Genomic DNA, 15,510 nt, shown 5'->3' on the forward strand with positions numbered 1-15,510 from the left:
CTACCATTGATTTACAAGTATTAGATTCTACCCATTGATTTAGAGGATAAATAGAAACCCTAAATCTAATATTTCATTATGATACTCTCCCTCTTTCTCTTTCTCCTTCTCTCAGTCGCCTCCCTTCTCCACCCCCAACTACAACCGCTGCTACTCGACTTTTTTCTTCCCGCCTTCCTTCTTTTTTATTTGTCAATAACTAAATTAAGATATATTATATATCTTCTTTTGATCTCTAGAATTGGAGTAAGCTTTAACTATTCTTGATATATTTTTTTTTTATTTTTTTCTGTAAATTTGTGTAAACCAGTATTATCGGCAACTATGATTTTTATATCTGTAAATTTGTGTTTCTTTTTTTTGGTTTTACATAATTATTGGTTAACCAAAAACCACTGGGACAAACTGAAACCAACTGGAACCATTTGGAAACCGAACCAATGATTAATGAATTGGTTTGGTTTAGATTTTTAGAAACCAATAGTATTGGTTTCGGTTTTGGTTTGGCTAGAAACCGAACCAAAACCGATCATGAACAGCCCTAATTAGTAGTAATTTGTTGTATACACGACGAATGAAACGTTAATGATGAAGGTGGTTAAGGTGACATACTTATATTCGTATCGAAGTGACGGTTTTGGCTTTGCTCCCCGCCATGAGAATGCACTGCTTCTTCCATGGAGGATAATCTTCTCATCCTTCTGATGCATTGTTTTCGTCTCATACAATGAATCGACAAGACAACAATACATGAAATGTCATTAGTTTGACAACCGGATACACAAAATTATATAATACTCACCATAAACATATTTTAGCACTTATACGTCATATGGGGGATCCGGGATATCCACCATCCTATTTATTGTTACATAAAATTGGTTAAAAAAATCAAAATCAACAATTTGTGGGTGAAAAGGACTTTTAGATTTTGATACTGTTTAAATGGATAAGGATGTAAAAATAGCCAGGATGTAAATAGTTTCATCCTACCCATTTTTAAATATTTTTTCTTATTTTTAATTTACATCAGAATGCATCCAGTTTCATCCTTGCCATTTTTTAAGTTTAATTCAGGACGAATCCATTTTTCTCCTTGCTATTTTTTTGGTGTCATTTCACCCATGATAATTTTTACTCGTCCATTTGAACCATGTTTAAAAATATTTGGACAAATGATCCATTTTCCGGTATTGTTACGTATTCTGGATTTCCAAAGAATTTTATCAAGTATATCCATTGGTATCAAATTGCTAACTCTTGGGTGGCCAACCGGCATTGAACCATGTGCGCTGTGATTAACTACCACTTTTCACACCTTCAACCCGGATGTAGTAGGACCCAACAGGAAAGAGGAGAGCACAAAAAACAATTACATTGATAATAATTCTTAGTGTACATATTTTCATGGCTCAACAGTCTATTTAAAGTAAAACAAACTTGACGACCATTCAAAGCACTTTCCTATTAAAATCAAACTCTAAATAATGAACACTTCTAAAAACATAAAAAACCTCTAAACATAGTAATGCTCTAAACATAGAACTTTTCTAGAACCAAAACAACCTGTTTCTCAAGTTTACTTCATCTTCAAGTATGACACACGGTGTCAACTTGTGCTAGTTGCTTCACCGAATCAGAGTCAACTTGTACTAGTTGCTCCGAAAACCATAATCTTGATTTAATATTTCCAACGCGGGAGAAACAACTTCCGTTTCCCTCGTGCTAATCAACTCCTCATTTGAGTGGGAGCATCAGGCTTTTGATCCATATATGAGGAGGTTCACCTCTTTTCCATCTGGTCAGGTGTAGGATCATTCACTTGAATTGTTTTTGAATTTGTGTACTACAACTCTAAACACATTTGAAATGAACGCCGTTCGGATTTATAAGCTGATATTAAACTACACCATCAGTCCTGAATTACAAACTCCACTTCTACGCTCACATGGAAGCGAACAGTAGTTATATCTCTAATTTCTTTTAACGTTTCTCATCAAGATGTAACTCGTGTGTTACTCGAAAAGACCAACACTGGAACCCGCCCCCTGCGTGTGTTCCACGTTCCATTTTTATATAGTTCTGAACATCTAGGATTTCATCCTTAACACACTTCAAGCTTATATAACTCATCAGTCCTAATCATCAGCACGCATACGGCTTATCCACACGAACTACTTGAAGTAAATGCCTTCACCGCTTGTTACATAAAATTAGCTTGGAAAATGTAAATTAGATGAAATAATAGGTTCTTAATGTACACGTCTTCTTTCGGTTTAATGATAATAAAAGAAAGTAAATCAGGACAAAAAAGATTGTGTGTCAGGATAAAACAGAATAAGACGGGAAAGGTGAGAAAAAGTGAGTCAAATTTAAACATAAGAAGAAAAAGAATATATGTCACTTCATTGCTGATTTTCTTGATGGTTTGCTTTCAGTTGGGTAAGTTTTCTACTCAAAAACAATCAGGGATGTCCATGTAGGAAAATGCTCCATACATCCACCCCAAAAAATAGTGATCAAGTGATTCGAGTTGCTGAGGATAAATAAGGACATTCCAAAATCTATAGTGTTTGACTACAATTGTGAAAAAAATTAATCATTTCGGAACAATTTGATTATAAAAATTGATCAAAAACCAATATAGTAACTACCTAACTAGGCGAAGCTAGAATTTATCATATTGAAAACCATAAAATTATCAATTATTCTGTTCATACTTGCGGCCTATTAATATAGTTCTTCACTTCATGTAATGTGCCCCAATTCACAAAAGTACGTAAGAGTGATAGACAAAAGAAAAAGAGTGGGAAAAAAAAGAAACTACCTTGGCAACAGCTACCACATTCAAATACTTGGTTGATCCTACTAGTAGACATATGATCGTCTCAAAGAAAAGAAACTAACTAGTTAGCGATGGATATTGCAGATTTTCAAGCATTTGAATTCGATCAATTTAATGATTTTCTCGACACTACGAATTTCCAGGAACTCATTGATCAAATTAGAGAAGAAACTGCCGAACCCGTAAAGACTTTCGTGCCAAATTACTATGGTAATGGTCATCAGCAACAAGAAGTTAGTAATGAGCTTATGTTTTTCAATGATGGTTCTACATATGATAATAACCAGTTCTTTCCCACTCCGGGAGAGTTATTTGGATTCAGTTACCCCGCCGCTGATATTACTAGTGCTACTCTTGTTTCTGATCCAATACCAACCAATCCGAATTTTTTTATCATCATCTGGTGCCTTCGACATTGACGGATTACTAGATGAAACGGAAAATGGAGAAAATGATGCAGGCGACTATTGGTCCGGAAATACAACTACAACTCCACGATCATCATCTTCAAAGAGGAGCTCTTCGTTCCTTGATAGCACGAGAATACTAAGTTCTTAACGTACGAGAAGATTTCGAATGAAACATAATCTTTACGCCTTACGTGCTTTGGTTCCTAACATCACCAAGGTTTTGCTCTTTTCTCATATCATAGTTTACTAACAACCTAGATACACGTGTGTACTGCTGTTTCAATTGTATTAAACTCTGATTTGGTTACTTATGCAGATGGATAAGGCATCAATCGTAGGAGATGCGGTATCATATGTTCAAGATTTACAAAAGCAAGCTAAGAAAATACAAACTGAAATTGCAGAACTCGAATCATCATCATCCACTAAAAAGGAGATAGTTGCTTGAACATAGTTGAAAATCCAAAAAAGACCCCTTATATAAAAAAGCATCAAGTTTGCAAGAAAATTTTGAAAATGGATGTGTTCCAAGTAGAAGAAGGTGTGTTTTGTGTAAGATTAGATTGCAACAAAGGAGAAGGCATTGCAGTATCTTTGTATAAAGCTCTTGATTCATTAACTTCAATCGACGTGCAAAGTTCGAATTTCGTAACATCTCCTGAGAGATTAGTGCTTACTTTCACAGTTAATGTAAGTGAACATTCCTTAACCTGCAAATAATTTGTCCTCCTACTCCTTTTGTTGTCATGTTTTGTAGACTGACTTTGGTTTTAAATGAAACAGATTAAAGAGTGTGGAGAAAACATGATGGACCTATCAAACTTGAAGTCATGTTTGAATAGAGCTCTTTTTAATCAAGGATTTGAGTACAAACTGAACAGTACTTAAACCTTGTATCTTACTCAAATATAGTATTTTTCCCCTTTTGTAATACCAATGGAGTAGAATTGTGTAACGGATTATTAATCCAATTTATGGGCCTAAGGTTTCTCGTGCAGCAAATTTGACCAATTTCATGGAGCCATGGGGCATTGGAGTTCAAATATTACTGTTGTTAATTCTTAAGATAAAAAGAAAAGAGCAAACAATTCAATTTCCCTTTTCATAGAAAACATAAAGCTTCTAACAATCAAATCTAAATTGAAAATTTATTACATCACTGTCTTAGTGCCTTAATATGCGACGAGGCAACCTCCAAAGACTGCTCATATAGGAACGGTTAATAGCATTCCATTCAGTTGTTATCTTAAGAACATTCTTATCTGGATGTCTAAGGAAGTAATCAAACATGTTTTTCATATTACTAGTTTTAAATGTTCAACATTCAGACAAGTAAAGTGCTGTGATGAGCCAATTCTTTCCTATAATGATAATAAAAAACCTTTTTACAATTATAAAAGGAATAAGGCTACAAGGACATATGGCTATTTTCATAATCCAATGAGTAGAAAAGTATTTCTACGAAAGAAAAAAACTTCAAACGTTTCTTTCATGGCTGAAGAAAGTTTTGGATCAAAAGTGTCAACCGTTCCTGATTACATTCACATCAACAATCGTGTTTCGGAACTCAAAATTAGTATAAATATACTCAAGTGCACCATTAAGAAGACAAGGAAGGCAGCAGCATTAGGTACCTCTTGTCCTCCTTTTATTGATTCTCTTGAGAGTATCTCTATTGACTTCTCTGGTGTTGAAGGAAAAGGAGAGAATGTCAACACCCTTGATGAGCAAAATGCTCATCATATTACAACTTGACTACTTACAGTTGTGCGTCCTCTTTGAGACCGTGTGAGGATGCACATGATTCTCTAGAAGATATCTTCTTCTCGACGAAGTGGTCTTTGTTGTATGTGGATTCTTTTTCTTCTAAAATAAATGAATGATCATCTTACTGTTGAGTTTTGATCTGGTTAATTATTACACTTGGATTGTTTGAGGGTGAAAACGATTTCTGCTGATTTTGGTAATTTCGGGTGTGTGGGTGAGAAACGAGTTTAAACCCTAAACAATGTACTGCAAGGGAGTACTTTAGATTCGAGAGATCAATCTGTACAAATACGTCCTAAACCAAGAAATGGCCGTTCCAAACTTGCTTCGGTCACAAAGTGAAGGAGAAGGGTTGGTTTTGGGGAGGGAAGCGAAGAGAATATTGAGACCAGAATAGTTGATTCTGGAAGAGAATATGGCCTCGATCTTCAAGGTGTTGGATAGGAAGTTACGATTGCCAATCACTTTAGAATACTGAACGAAACTGGACTAGCTTGTTCTTTGGTTGGTTGGGATAGAAGATGGAGGTTACATTAAGAAAGACAACCATCGAATTTAACTGGGTGCATCAAAAAGGGCTACCTCTTGCAAAGTGTCATGTAATTTTTGTTTCCTTTTGTATTTGTATCAAAAGTGTTTCCTTCTCAAAAAAAAAAAAAAAAAAAAAAAAAAAAAAAAAAAAAAAAATCAAGTATTTATCAATTCCATCATCTCTTGTTCCAAAAATAAAAGAGAGTAGTCAATGTAAATAAGAGTCATGTAAAGAGTTATTTTTGTTGTTGTGTTGTAAGCAAGGAGGGTGTATGCCATTGATGTACAACGCGAGTAATTGTGAAATACCTCCAACTCATTCACAATTCTCGTAAAGTCCGGACAGCTAGCTAGATTTCGACCTCAGTTCTTAGCCTGAGAAACTATCTCTTGGTGATTAGTAGTCATGACTTCAGATCTTTCTTTACACATGTGTAGATACACTTTACACTCTTATCACATGTCCTTATTTGTTATCAGTGCTAGGATTGTGCCTTCGATAGCTAGATTGACATCTCCATTTTGCTGTGAGCTTAAACTGTTTTGCACATGTCACGTTTGATGGAATCTGAGCTTATATTTTGACCTAGAACTTTGTAGGTACGTTCTAAGCAAACCTTCACGAGACTTCAACTCGTCCACTAGGGACACTTAGTGGTTTAAAAGGCTTAGTGCATACGCTAAATGCATTCGAGAGACCAGCGACAGTGGTATAGTTAGGATTTCCTTAGTTTTGTTTTACTTGAGGACAAGTAAAATTCAGGTTTGGGGGTATTTGATGAGTGCCAAATATTGTATATATTTATCCCTTTTTCTTTGGCATTTAACTCATCTTTTGTGCATTAATTCTACATTTTATCCCATATTCTGTATTTTCATTGTTTTCAAGAATAAATATTTTTATTAATTAATTTTGCATTTTTAGGTAATAAATAAAGTTCGGATGAGTCGCGGAGCGAAAAGAGCAGAAAAGTAGTGAAAAGCCGGGAGAAATTACGCAAGGAAGCCGCGAAGAATGGTGCGCACAACCTCATTTTCTACACACAAAAGCGCCTCCGTTCTCAGCCATCAGATCAGTTCTCAGAAGCATCCGATGGTCGCTCCTTCATAGAGCATCAAAATCTGAAGTCTCTGCCGAGCACCACAGCGCTGAAATTCCAAGCCTTCAGATTAGATGGTAGTTGAATCCAACGGTCGCTCCCTTGCTGTTCATCAACGTTTGATATCTCCGCCTTACACTACAACACCTAACCCCATCTAGAGCCGTTAACTTCGTTGTATAAAAAATCCAGCGGTCGCTACAAGCTTCACTTCATCTCACCGTCAGATTAATCTTTCATCTCCCTATCCCACGGCTCAGCGTCGCAGAACATCAAACTCGATACACTCGCCTCACACCCTAGCGACCGAGCACCTACACCTCAAACAAACGCACCCTTCCCTTTCTCCATCGAACTATCTCCTCCATCAACCCCCTCTGCAGAACCACCATACTCTGTACCACCACCATGTCCGTCTCCATCACCACCACCTCACCCCAAATCACTCCACTATTTTCTCCCCAAATCACTCTACCTATACCCATCATCACTATCACGTTTTACATCAACTAATCTCCTCAATTTCTCATCTCTGCCGACTGAAACCCTAGGTGAGAAATTGAAGATATAAGTTGATGTTAGAGCAGCAATTGGAGCGGGAGATGACTCAGGAAGAGAAATAGAAGGATGGGTCGACGATATGGAGCGAGAATTTCATCAACAGTAGGTAATTGGCAAAACCTAATTTTACTGACTTTGGGGAAAATTGGGGGAAAACCTAATTTTGTGTAATGGGTATAAATTGGTTTGGGGGAAGCATTAGAAAGAGACTATTTTACCTCTCTGGACTACCAGTAGAGAATTGAACAAAATTTTATGAACTGAAAATTTCAGTGCTTGTATGTTTGTATGTTGCAATTTGCTTATGTGTTGTAGTCATTTGTTTTGCTGCAATTTATGTTTAACTTATCTCATATGATGTATGTTTGTTGTCACTTCATGGTTAGCATGAGCTAATCATTTTCAGGCCAAGGCTCAGTGAAGCCTTGTGCACTGTCAAGTGTGAATGAACTAGAGAGTTGCTTCCTGTGGCTATGTTTTGAATGTGCAAATGAGAGAGGCCAATGCTCATAGAGCCTGTGATTGGCTGTACTGTCAAAAGACGGCCAATGCTAGGGGTGGACTAGTGAGCAAGTTGGTGTTCTCCCATTTCTAGTTGTATGCTTAGGATTGAACTTAACCTAGACCATGTCACTTGATTAGGATACAAGGTGGATCATATGCTTTGGCTTGCCCACCACTTCTCTTTCAGTCAATCTTAATTTCAGACACCTTTAATTTCAGTCCTGTATGCTTGTATTTCAGTTACTTTTCTTGCTTTTTATTTTCCTGCATCTTGTAGTACTGTGCACTGAAGTCAGTGCACAATCCTGCCTCATCCTGCCCTTGGCTGCCAAGCCTTGGTTGTTTGTTGTTTTTCTTAGCCTGCTTCTCTATTGCTTTATATTGTGTTCTTGGTTGTATGCCTGAAACTTTGTTTGCCTTTAGCTCACTGCCATAGTGCATTGCTACTCTTTTTAGCCTAGGAAAACTTCTCATATGCTCCTCTCCCTGTGGACAAACCCCTACTCACTCTTTTATTACAATATTGACCTTGTATACTTGCAAGCATATTGTGTGCATCTTTATCATCACACCAAGTTTTTGGCGCCGCTGCCGGGGACTCGGTAGCGGTTTGCTTGTTTTCTGATTGTTTCCTGATTTCTGTCTTGATTTTGCTTCACTACCTTGCACTGCTGAAAGTGCTGCTGCTGCTGGTGTGCAAGTGTTGCTGTGGTGTTGCTGCTAGCTAACTGCTGTGGTGTTGCTGTGGTGTTGTTGCTACTGAAAGTGCTGTTGCTGCTCTGCTGCTGCTGAAGCTGCTGCTGTGCTGCTGTGAAGCTGCTGCTGCAACTGCAAGTGTTGCTCTGCTGCTGCAAGTGTTGCTGAAGCTGCCTAGCTGCTGCTGCTTCTGATCCAACTTGCTGCCAACTGAAGCTGCCAACTGCTGCCAGGCCTGCTGCCAACCTCTTCTGCTGGGCTTGTGCAACAATCTCTGAACTGGGCTCGAACCAACTGAGCTGGGCTCAGTAACCTCAACTTCTGCTGGGCTTGCAACTTCTGCTCTTGGGCTTGCAACTTCAGCTGGGCTCCGTTGCTGCTGCTGCTGGGCTCTGCTACACCTGCTGCTGCTGGGCTTGGACGTGAGCTGCTAGGACGATCCTAAAGCCCAACTGGGCCTTGCAACTAAAAGGGGACTAAAAGCCTATTTTTGGGCTTCCCTCCAAAAATCAGGTAAGCCTAACCCATGAGCTAACCCAACTGGGCCTCATTAAATTTATCTGGGCTTGTATTTAAGTGTTTATATTTGGGCCTGTAATAATTTTATTTTTTTTTCTTTTTTTTCTATTTGGGCTTGTAATAATTTTTTTTTTTCTTTTTCTTTTTCTTTTGTGGGCTTGTCATTATTTGTTTGTTATTTTTCTTTTCTTTTGTGGGTTTGCACTTTATTTTGGACTATAGGTTTATATCCCAACCATTGGGCTCCTAACCTTACAAAGAAGGGAAAAATTTTGTCGGTCCGTGAGTTAAGATTTTTCTCACCAAAATTCTCCAAAGAACCCAAGAACCAAAAGCCTTTTTAGTTGTTTGGGCTTTTTGTCCCAATTAATCCAAAATTTCTCTAAACCCATTGTGAAACCAAAACCCAACCAAAACCAAATTTTAGGTCGTGTTTTTCATTGACTGTGGGCTTGTTAGATGTTAGTTCGTCGATCAATGATCTTGTTAGGATATGGTTGTGACCTTTAGAGACCAATCAAACCGACTAATTAGAGTCAATCCAATAGACCCAATTGACATACCCACATCCTCTGAGGAAAACACACCGGACCAACCCGAGATAATGGAAGAACCCCGTAGCCTCAAGGATTACATGTACCCCACAAGGACAAGCCAACCCTCTTGCATTGTTTTACCAGAAGCTACTGGTCATTATGAGCTAAAATCGAGCACAATACAAATGCTTCCCGTGTTTAGAGGAATTGAAAATGAAAACCCTTACCATCACGTGAGAGAATTTGAGGAGATTTGTGGAACTATACGTTTCACTCAGATGTCTGACGAAACCCTAAAATTGAGACTATTCCCTTTTTCTTTGAAGGAAAAGGCCAAGTCATGGCTGTATGCCTTACATCCACAGTCAATTAGGACATGGGACAACCTCACAAAGAGTTTTTCAAAAAGTTCTTCCCTAATCACAAGACTGCGACAATTCGTCAAAATCTGAACAGCTTTGTACAATTAGAAGGTGAAACCTTAGCTAGATATCTTGAGAGATTCAATGAATTGTTGCTTAAGTGTCCCCATCATGGTTTTGAGAAATGGAGACTTGTGCAAATTTTGTATGAAGGTTTAGATGTCTCCACCCGAACAATTGTAGAGTCTATGTGCAATGGACTCTTCACAGATAAAAGTGCTGATGACTCTTGGGCTTTCCTAATTGAAGTTGCTGAAAAAACTCAACAATGGGAGTCCATTCGTGAACCTAGAAAGACTACACCTGTAGATAAGGTCCATAGAATTGAGTCTAAATTTGAGGAAAATGCAAAAATGGCAGCACTAGCAAGAAGAATAGAAGCATTAGAACTTCAGAAAAACGTAAAACCTTCTACCACTGCTTTCTGTGAACATGTCGAAATGGCTATCTGTGATATATGTAACGGTTCTGACCATCAGGTCAGTGATTGTCCGGAAATGCATGCATTCCAAGAATCTAGGCTAGAACAGGCACATGCTATGTTTCAAAAACAAGAGCATAACCCTTATTCTCAGACCTACAACCCAGGATGGAGGAACCACCCCAATTTTTCATGGTCTAAAGGACCCATTCAAGGAGGACCATCTCAACCCACTCAAAGCTATCCAAACAATCAAGGCTATCAATACCCTAAAAATCCTCAACAGCAGTCGTACCCTCAATACACTGCTGACAAGAAATTGTCTAGCATTGAAGAGAGTATCAATCAATTGACCCAACATCTGATGAAGAATGAGAAAGCAACTGATCAACGAGTCTCCGCTCTAGAACTCCAGATGGGTCAAATTTGCGATGCACTGAATACAAGAGAAAAGGGTAAACTTCCTAGCCAGCCCCAACAAAATCCAAAGAGGATATTTCAAGCAGGAACATCATCTTGCAATGAAACCTCACCCGATCAAGCCCATTCCATCACCACTCTCCGAAGTGGTAAGATTGTTGAGAACAATGTAGGCATACCACAATCAAATGAGTCTGAGCCAAGCATATCATTGCCTACACCACCAAAGAACACCTCCAACTTAGAAAAGGAACCTGAGTACATTAGCAAAGCCGACAATCCCAATGTTGTGAATACCCCTCTAACTCCTAATGTTGATGTTGCTCCATATCCTCAGAGGTTAGTTCGCCAACAGATAAGCACCCACTACAATGAGATGTTAGAACTGTTCAAAAGAGTCAACATCAACATTCCTTTTCTTGAGGCAATTAAGCAAATCCCTGCATATGCCAAATTCCTCAAAGACTTGTGCACTCAAAAGCGCAAGATTAATGTGCACAAACGTGCTTTCTTAGCTGAACAGGTGAGTTCCATCATTCTGAACAAAACTCCACCTAAGTTTAGGGACCCAGGTTGTCCAACAATTTCTTGCACTATAGGAAACCACATGGTCAATAAAGCTTTATTAGATCTAGGTGCAAGTGTGAACCTCCTGCCATATTCTGTTTATGCGCAGTTAGGTCTTGGAGAATTGAAGCCAACACCCATAACTCTCCAATTGGCGGACCGATCCGTCAAAGTCCCTCGAGGTGTAATTGAGGATGTTTTAATTAAGGTTGATAAGTTCTACTTTCCTGTAGACTTTATTGTCTTAGACACTCAACCTGTACAAAACCCGGATAGTCACATTCCTGTCATTTTAGGACGTCCTTTCTTGGCGACGTCTAATGCGATCATCAATTGTCGTAATGGAGTGTTGAAGCTGTCTTTTGGAAACATGACTGTAGAGCTGAATGTGTTTAATGTTAGTCAACATCATGTGAATCTTGATGATGAGGATGTACATGAGGTCAATATGATTGAGAGTTTGATACAAGATTCATTGACTGGTATTATGTCAAAAGATCCCTTGCAAGCATGTTTGGAAGATGTTAACTTGGAGTTGTATGATGATGAATACATTGGTGAAGTCCAATCTTTGCTCGAATCTGTACCTCAAATGGACATCACTAAATGGCAGACTACAGTGGAACAACTCCCACTTTCTGAGAAGTCTGTTATATCTTCGGATGAGTCTCCTAAGGCCAAACAGGAATTGAAACCATTACCTGATACTTTGAAGTATGCATTTCTAGGTCCTTCTGATACTTTACCTGTTATCATTTCTTCACGATTAAACATAGAACAGGAAAACAAGCTTTTAGGAGTACTTGAGGAGCAGAAAGAAGCCTTAGGATGGACCATCTCAGATCTCAAAGGGATAAGTCCCACCATTTGCATGCATCACATTAATCTTGAAGAGAATGCCAAACCATCTAGGGAAATGCAAAGAGACTTAATCCTAACATGAGAGACGTTGTTAAGAGTGAGATCTTGAAGCTACTTGATGCGGGTATCATATATCCGATTTCAGATAGTAAATGGGTTAGTCCCATTCAAGTTGTGCCTAAGAAGTCAGGCATTACTGTAGTTCGGAACGAAAAGAATGAGTTAGTCCCTTCACGTACAACCACAGGATGGCGAGTATGTATCGACTACAGGAAGTTGAACACAGTAACAAGAAAAGATCACTTCCCCCTTCCCTTCATAGACCAAATGCTAGAACGTGTGTCTGGACACAGTCACTACTGTTTTCTAGATGGCTTTTCCGGTTATAACCAAATTCACATTGCACCGGAAGATCAGGAAAAAACTACATTCACGTGTCCATTTGGGACATTTGCTTTTAGACGTATGCCCTTCGGGCTGTGTAATGCGCCTGCTACTTTCCAGCGTTGCATGATGAGCATTTTTTCAGACATGATAGATAGTTTTCTCGAGATCTTTATGGATGATTTCTCTGTGTTTGGTTCCTCTTTTGATGAATGTTTGGACCATCTGGTCCTTGTGTTGTCTAGATGTAAGCAAAAGAATCTGATTTTAAACTGGGAAAAATGTCACTTCATGGTAAACTCCGGCATAGTTCTAGGACATCATTTCGGAAAAAGGAATTGAAGTAGATAAAGCTAAAGTCGACCTCATTCAACATTTACCACAACCCCACTCTGTGAAGGGTATTCGATCATTTTTAGGTCACGCTGGGTTCTACCGGCGATTCATCAAAAACTTTAGCCAAATCTCAAGACCTTTGTGTAATCTACTTGTCAAAGATGTTGTCTTTAACTTCGATACTGCTTGTGTGAAGGCATGGGAAGAACTCAAGACTCTCCTCACCTCAGCTCCTATTGTCCAACCACCCAACTGGGAACTACCGTTCGAACTCATGTGTGATGCCTCTGATTATGCCGTTGGCGCTGTTTTAGGACAGCGTGTTGATAGACTACCATATGTGATATACTATGCTAGTAAAACTCTTAATGATGCTCAACTCAACTATTCGACTACCGAGAAGGAGTTACTTGCCGTGGTATTTGCATTAGACAAGTTTAGATCTTATTTGATAGGATCTAAGATCATCATATACACTGACCATGCGGCTTTGAAGTATCTTCTTTCTAAGAAGGATGCTAAAGCTCGCCTTATTCGATGGATACTCTTATTACAGGAATTCGACATCGAAATCCGTGATAAGAAAGGTTGTGAGAATGTGGTTGCTGATCACTTGTCCCGATTAACTAGTGAGTCTATTGAATCTGAGTCTATTGTATGAATCTGAGCTGATTAGAGAATCATTCCCTGATGAACAATTGATGTCTGTGTCAAACCTTCCTTGGTTTGCCGACATTGTTAACTACCTTGCTACAGGTAGAATGCCCTCACATTGGTCGAGACAAGACCGATCCAAGTTCTTGGCTGAAGTTAAACATTTCCTTTGGGATGACCCATATTTGTTTAAGTACTGCCGAGACCAAATCATTAGGAGATGTGTGCCCGACATGGAACAGAAAGATGTGATATCTTTCTGTCATGACCAAGCATGTGGGGGGCATTTCAGTGCCAAGAAGACCGCTGCAAAGATCCTGCAGTGGGTTTTACTGGCCATCGCTGTTAGAGACTGCCATGAGTATTGTATTGCTTGTGAGCGCTGTCAAACTAGGAAGTATCTCGAGGAGAAACATGATGCCGTTGAATCCGATTTTGATCGTGAGCTATTTGATGTGTGGGGGATTGACTTTATGGGTCCATTTCCTATTTCTGAAGGCAAATTATACATCCTAGTTGTTGTTGATTACGTTTCGAAGTGGGTGAAGCCATGCAACCAGACAAATGACCACAAGGTGGTACTTTCATTTCTAAAGAGAACATATTTTCACGTTTTGGTACCCCTAGAGCTATCATCAGTGACGGCGGTTCACATTTTCGTAACAAGTACTTTGAGTCTTTAGTACGCAAGTATGGCATAACTCACAAGGTTGCTACTCCGTACCACCCTCAGACTAGTGGACAAGTGGAAGTGTCTAATAGGGAAATTAAGCACATTCTGGAGAAGACGGTCAACCCGTCCAGGAAAGATTGGTCATTGAGATTGAATGATGCTTTGTGGCCTATAGAACAGCTTATAAGACACCAATTGGCATGTCCCCCTATCGTCTAGTGTATGGAAAGCCGTGCCATCTACCTGTGGAATTAGAACATCGTGCCTACTGGGCAATCAAAGAGCTGAACTTTTCTCTGGACGAAGCTGGAATTCAAAGGAAACTTCAACTCAACGAGTTGGAAGAATTGAGAAATGAGGCTTATGACAGTGCCAAGCTGTACAAGCAGAAGATGAAGATATTTCATGATAAGCGTATTCTGCGCAAATCCTTCACTCCTGGTCAGAAAGTCTTGCTGTATGACTCCCGATTACATCTTTTTCCAGGAAAACTGCGTTCCAGATGGAAGGGTCCGTACCTAGTACGCACAGTTTTTCCTCATGGAGCTGTAGAGTTGGAGGATGTCTCCAACAAGAACGTTTTCAAAGTCAACGGGCAGAGATTAAAGCCATTCCTTGAGCCATTTCCACCCGACATTGAAACAACCGACCTGGAGGACCCAGTCTATGTGGACTAAACTGGTCCACTCTTTCCCTAAATAACCAAAAGTTTTCCAAATGTTTCCCTAAAAACCAAAATTTTCTTTTTCCCGACAAAACCAAATTTTTCCAAAAGTCCAATCCCATTAAAAACCAAATTTTCTTGTAGATAATGTGTTAGTTAAATTTCCTTTGTGTATATTTTGTGCTCATCCATTGTGACTGCTAATATGATGGATTTTTGCCTTGAATAACGGAGTTTTAATCGAGCTGCCACCGTACAATCGGGTATTCTCTCTCCTTTTACTCTACTCAGCATGTTCCTCTTCATATATTGTTTTATAATTCTTTCCATATTTGAAACATTGAGGACAATGTTTAGTTTAGGTTTGGGGGTATAGAGTAGATACCATGATAATTTGCATAATTGAAAACGAACTCCTTCTTCTTTTTGAAAAAAATTGAAAAATTCCAAAAAAATTGAAAAATCAAAATTGAAAAAAATTAAAAAATGAAAAAATCATAAAAATGGAGCTCATTTACCTTGAAATGTTGACTCTTGTGCAAATATGTATTTTTATTAGGAGTCTTAGTCTAGATATTTAGGCACCCTGATTCTAGCACAATTCACATAGTGATAAGAAATTTGCACGCGCACGATCTA

At 38.8% G+C, this 15,510-nt stretch overlaps 1 pseudogene; it reads left to right on the plus strand.

The window, feature by feature from the left end:
• The window catches only part of LOC113338508, a 55,982-nt pseudogene extending 42,576 nt beyond the window's left edge, over positions 1–13,406 (plus strand).
• The last annotated feature ends 2,104 nt before the right edge of the window (positions 13,407–15,510 follow it).

The sequence above is a fragment of the Papaver somniferum genome, unplaced genomic scaffold (genome assembly GCF_003573695.1).
Source record: "Papaver somniferum cultivar HN1 unplaced genomic scaffold, ASM357369v1 unplaced-scaffold_19, whole genome shotgun sequence".
Classification (NCBI taxonomy): Eukaryota; Viridiplantae; Streptophyta; class Magnoliopsida; order Ranunculales; family Papaveraceae; genus Papaver; species Papaver somniferum.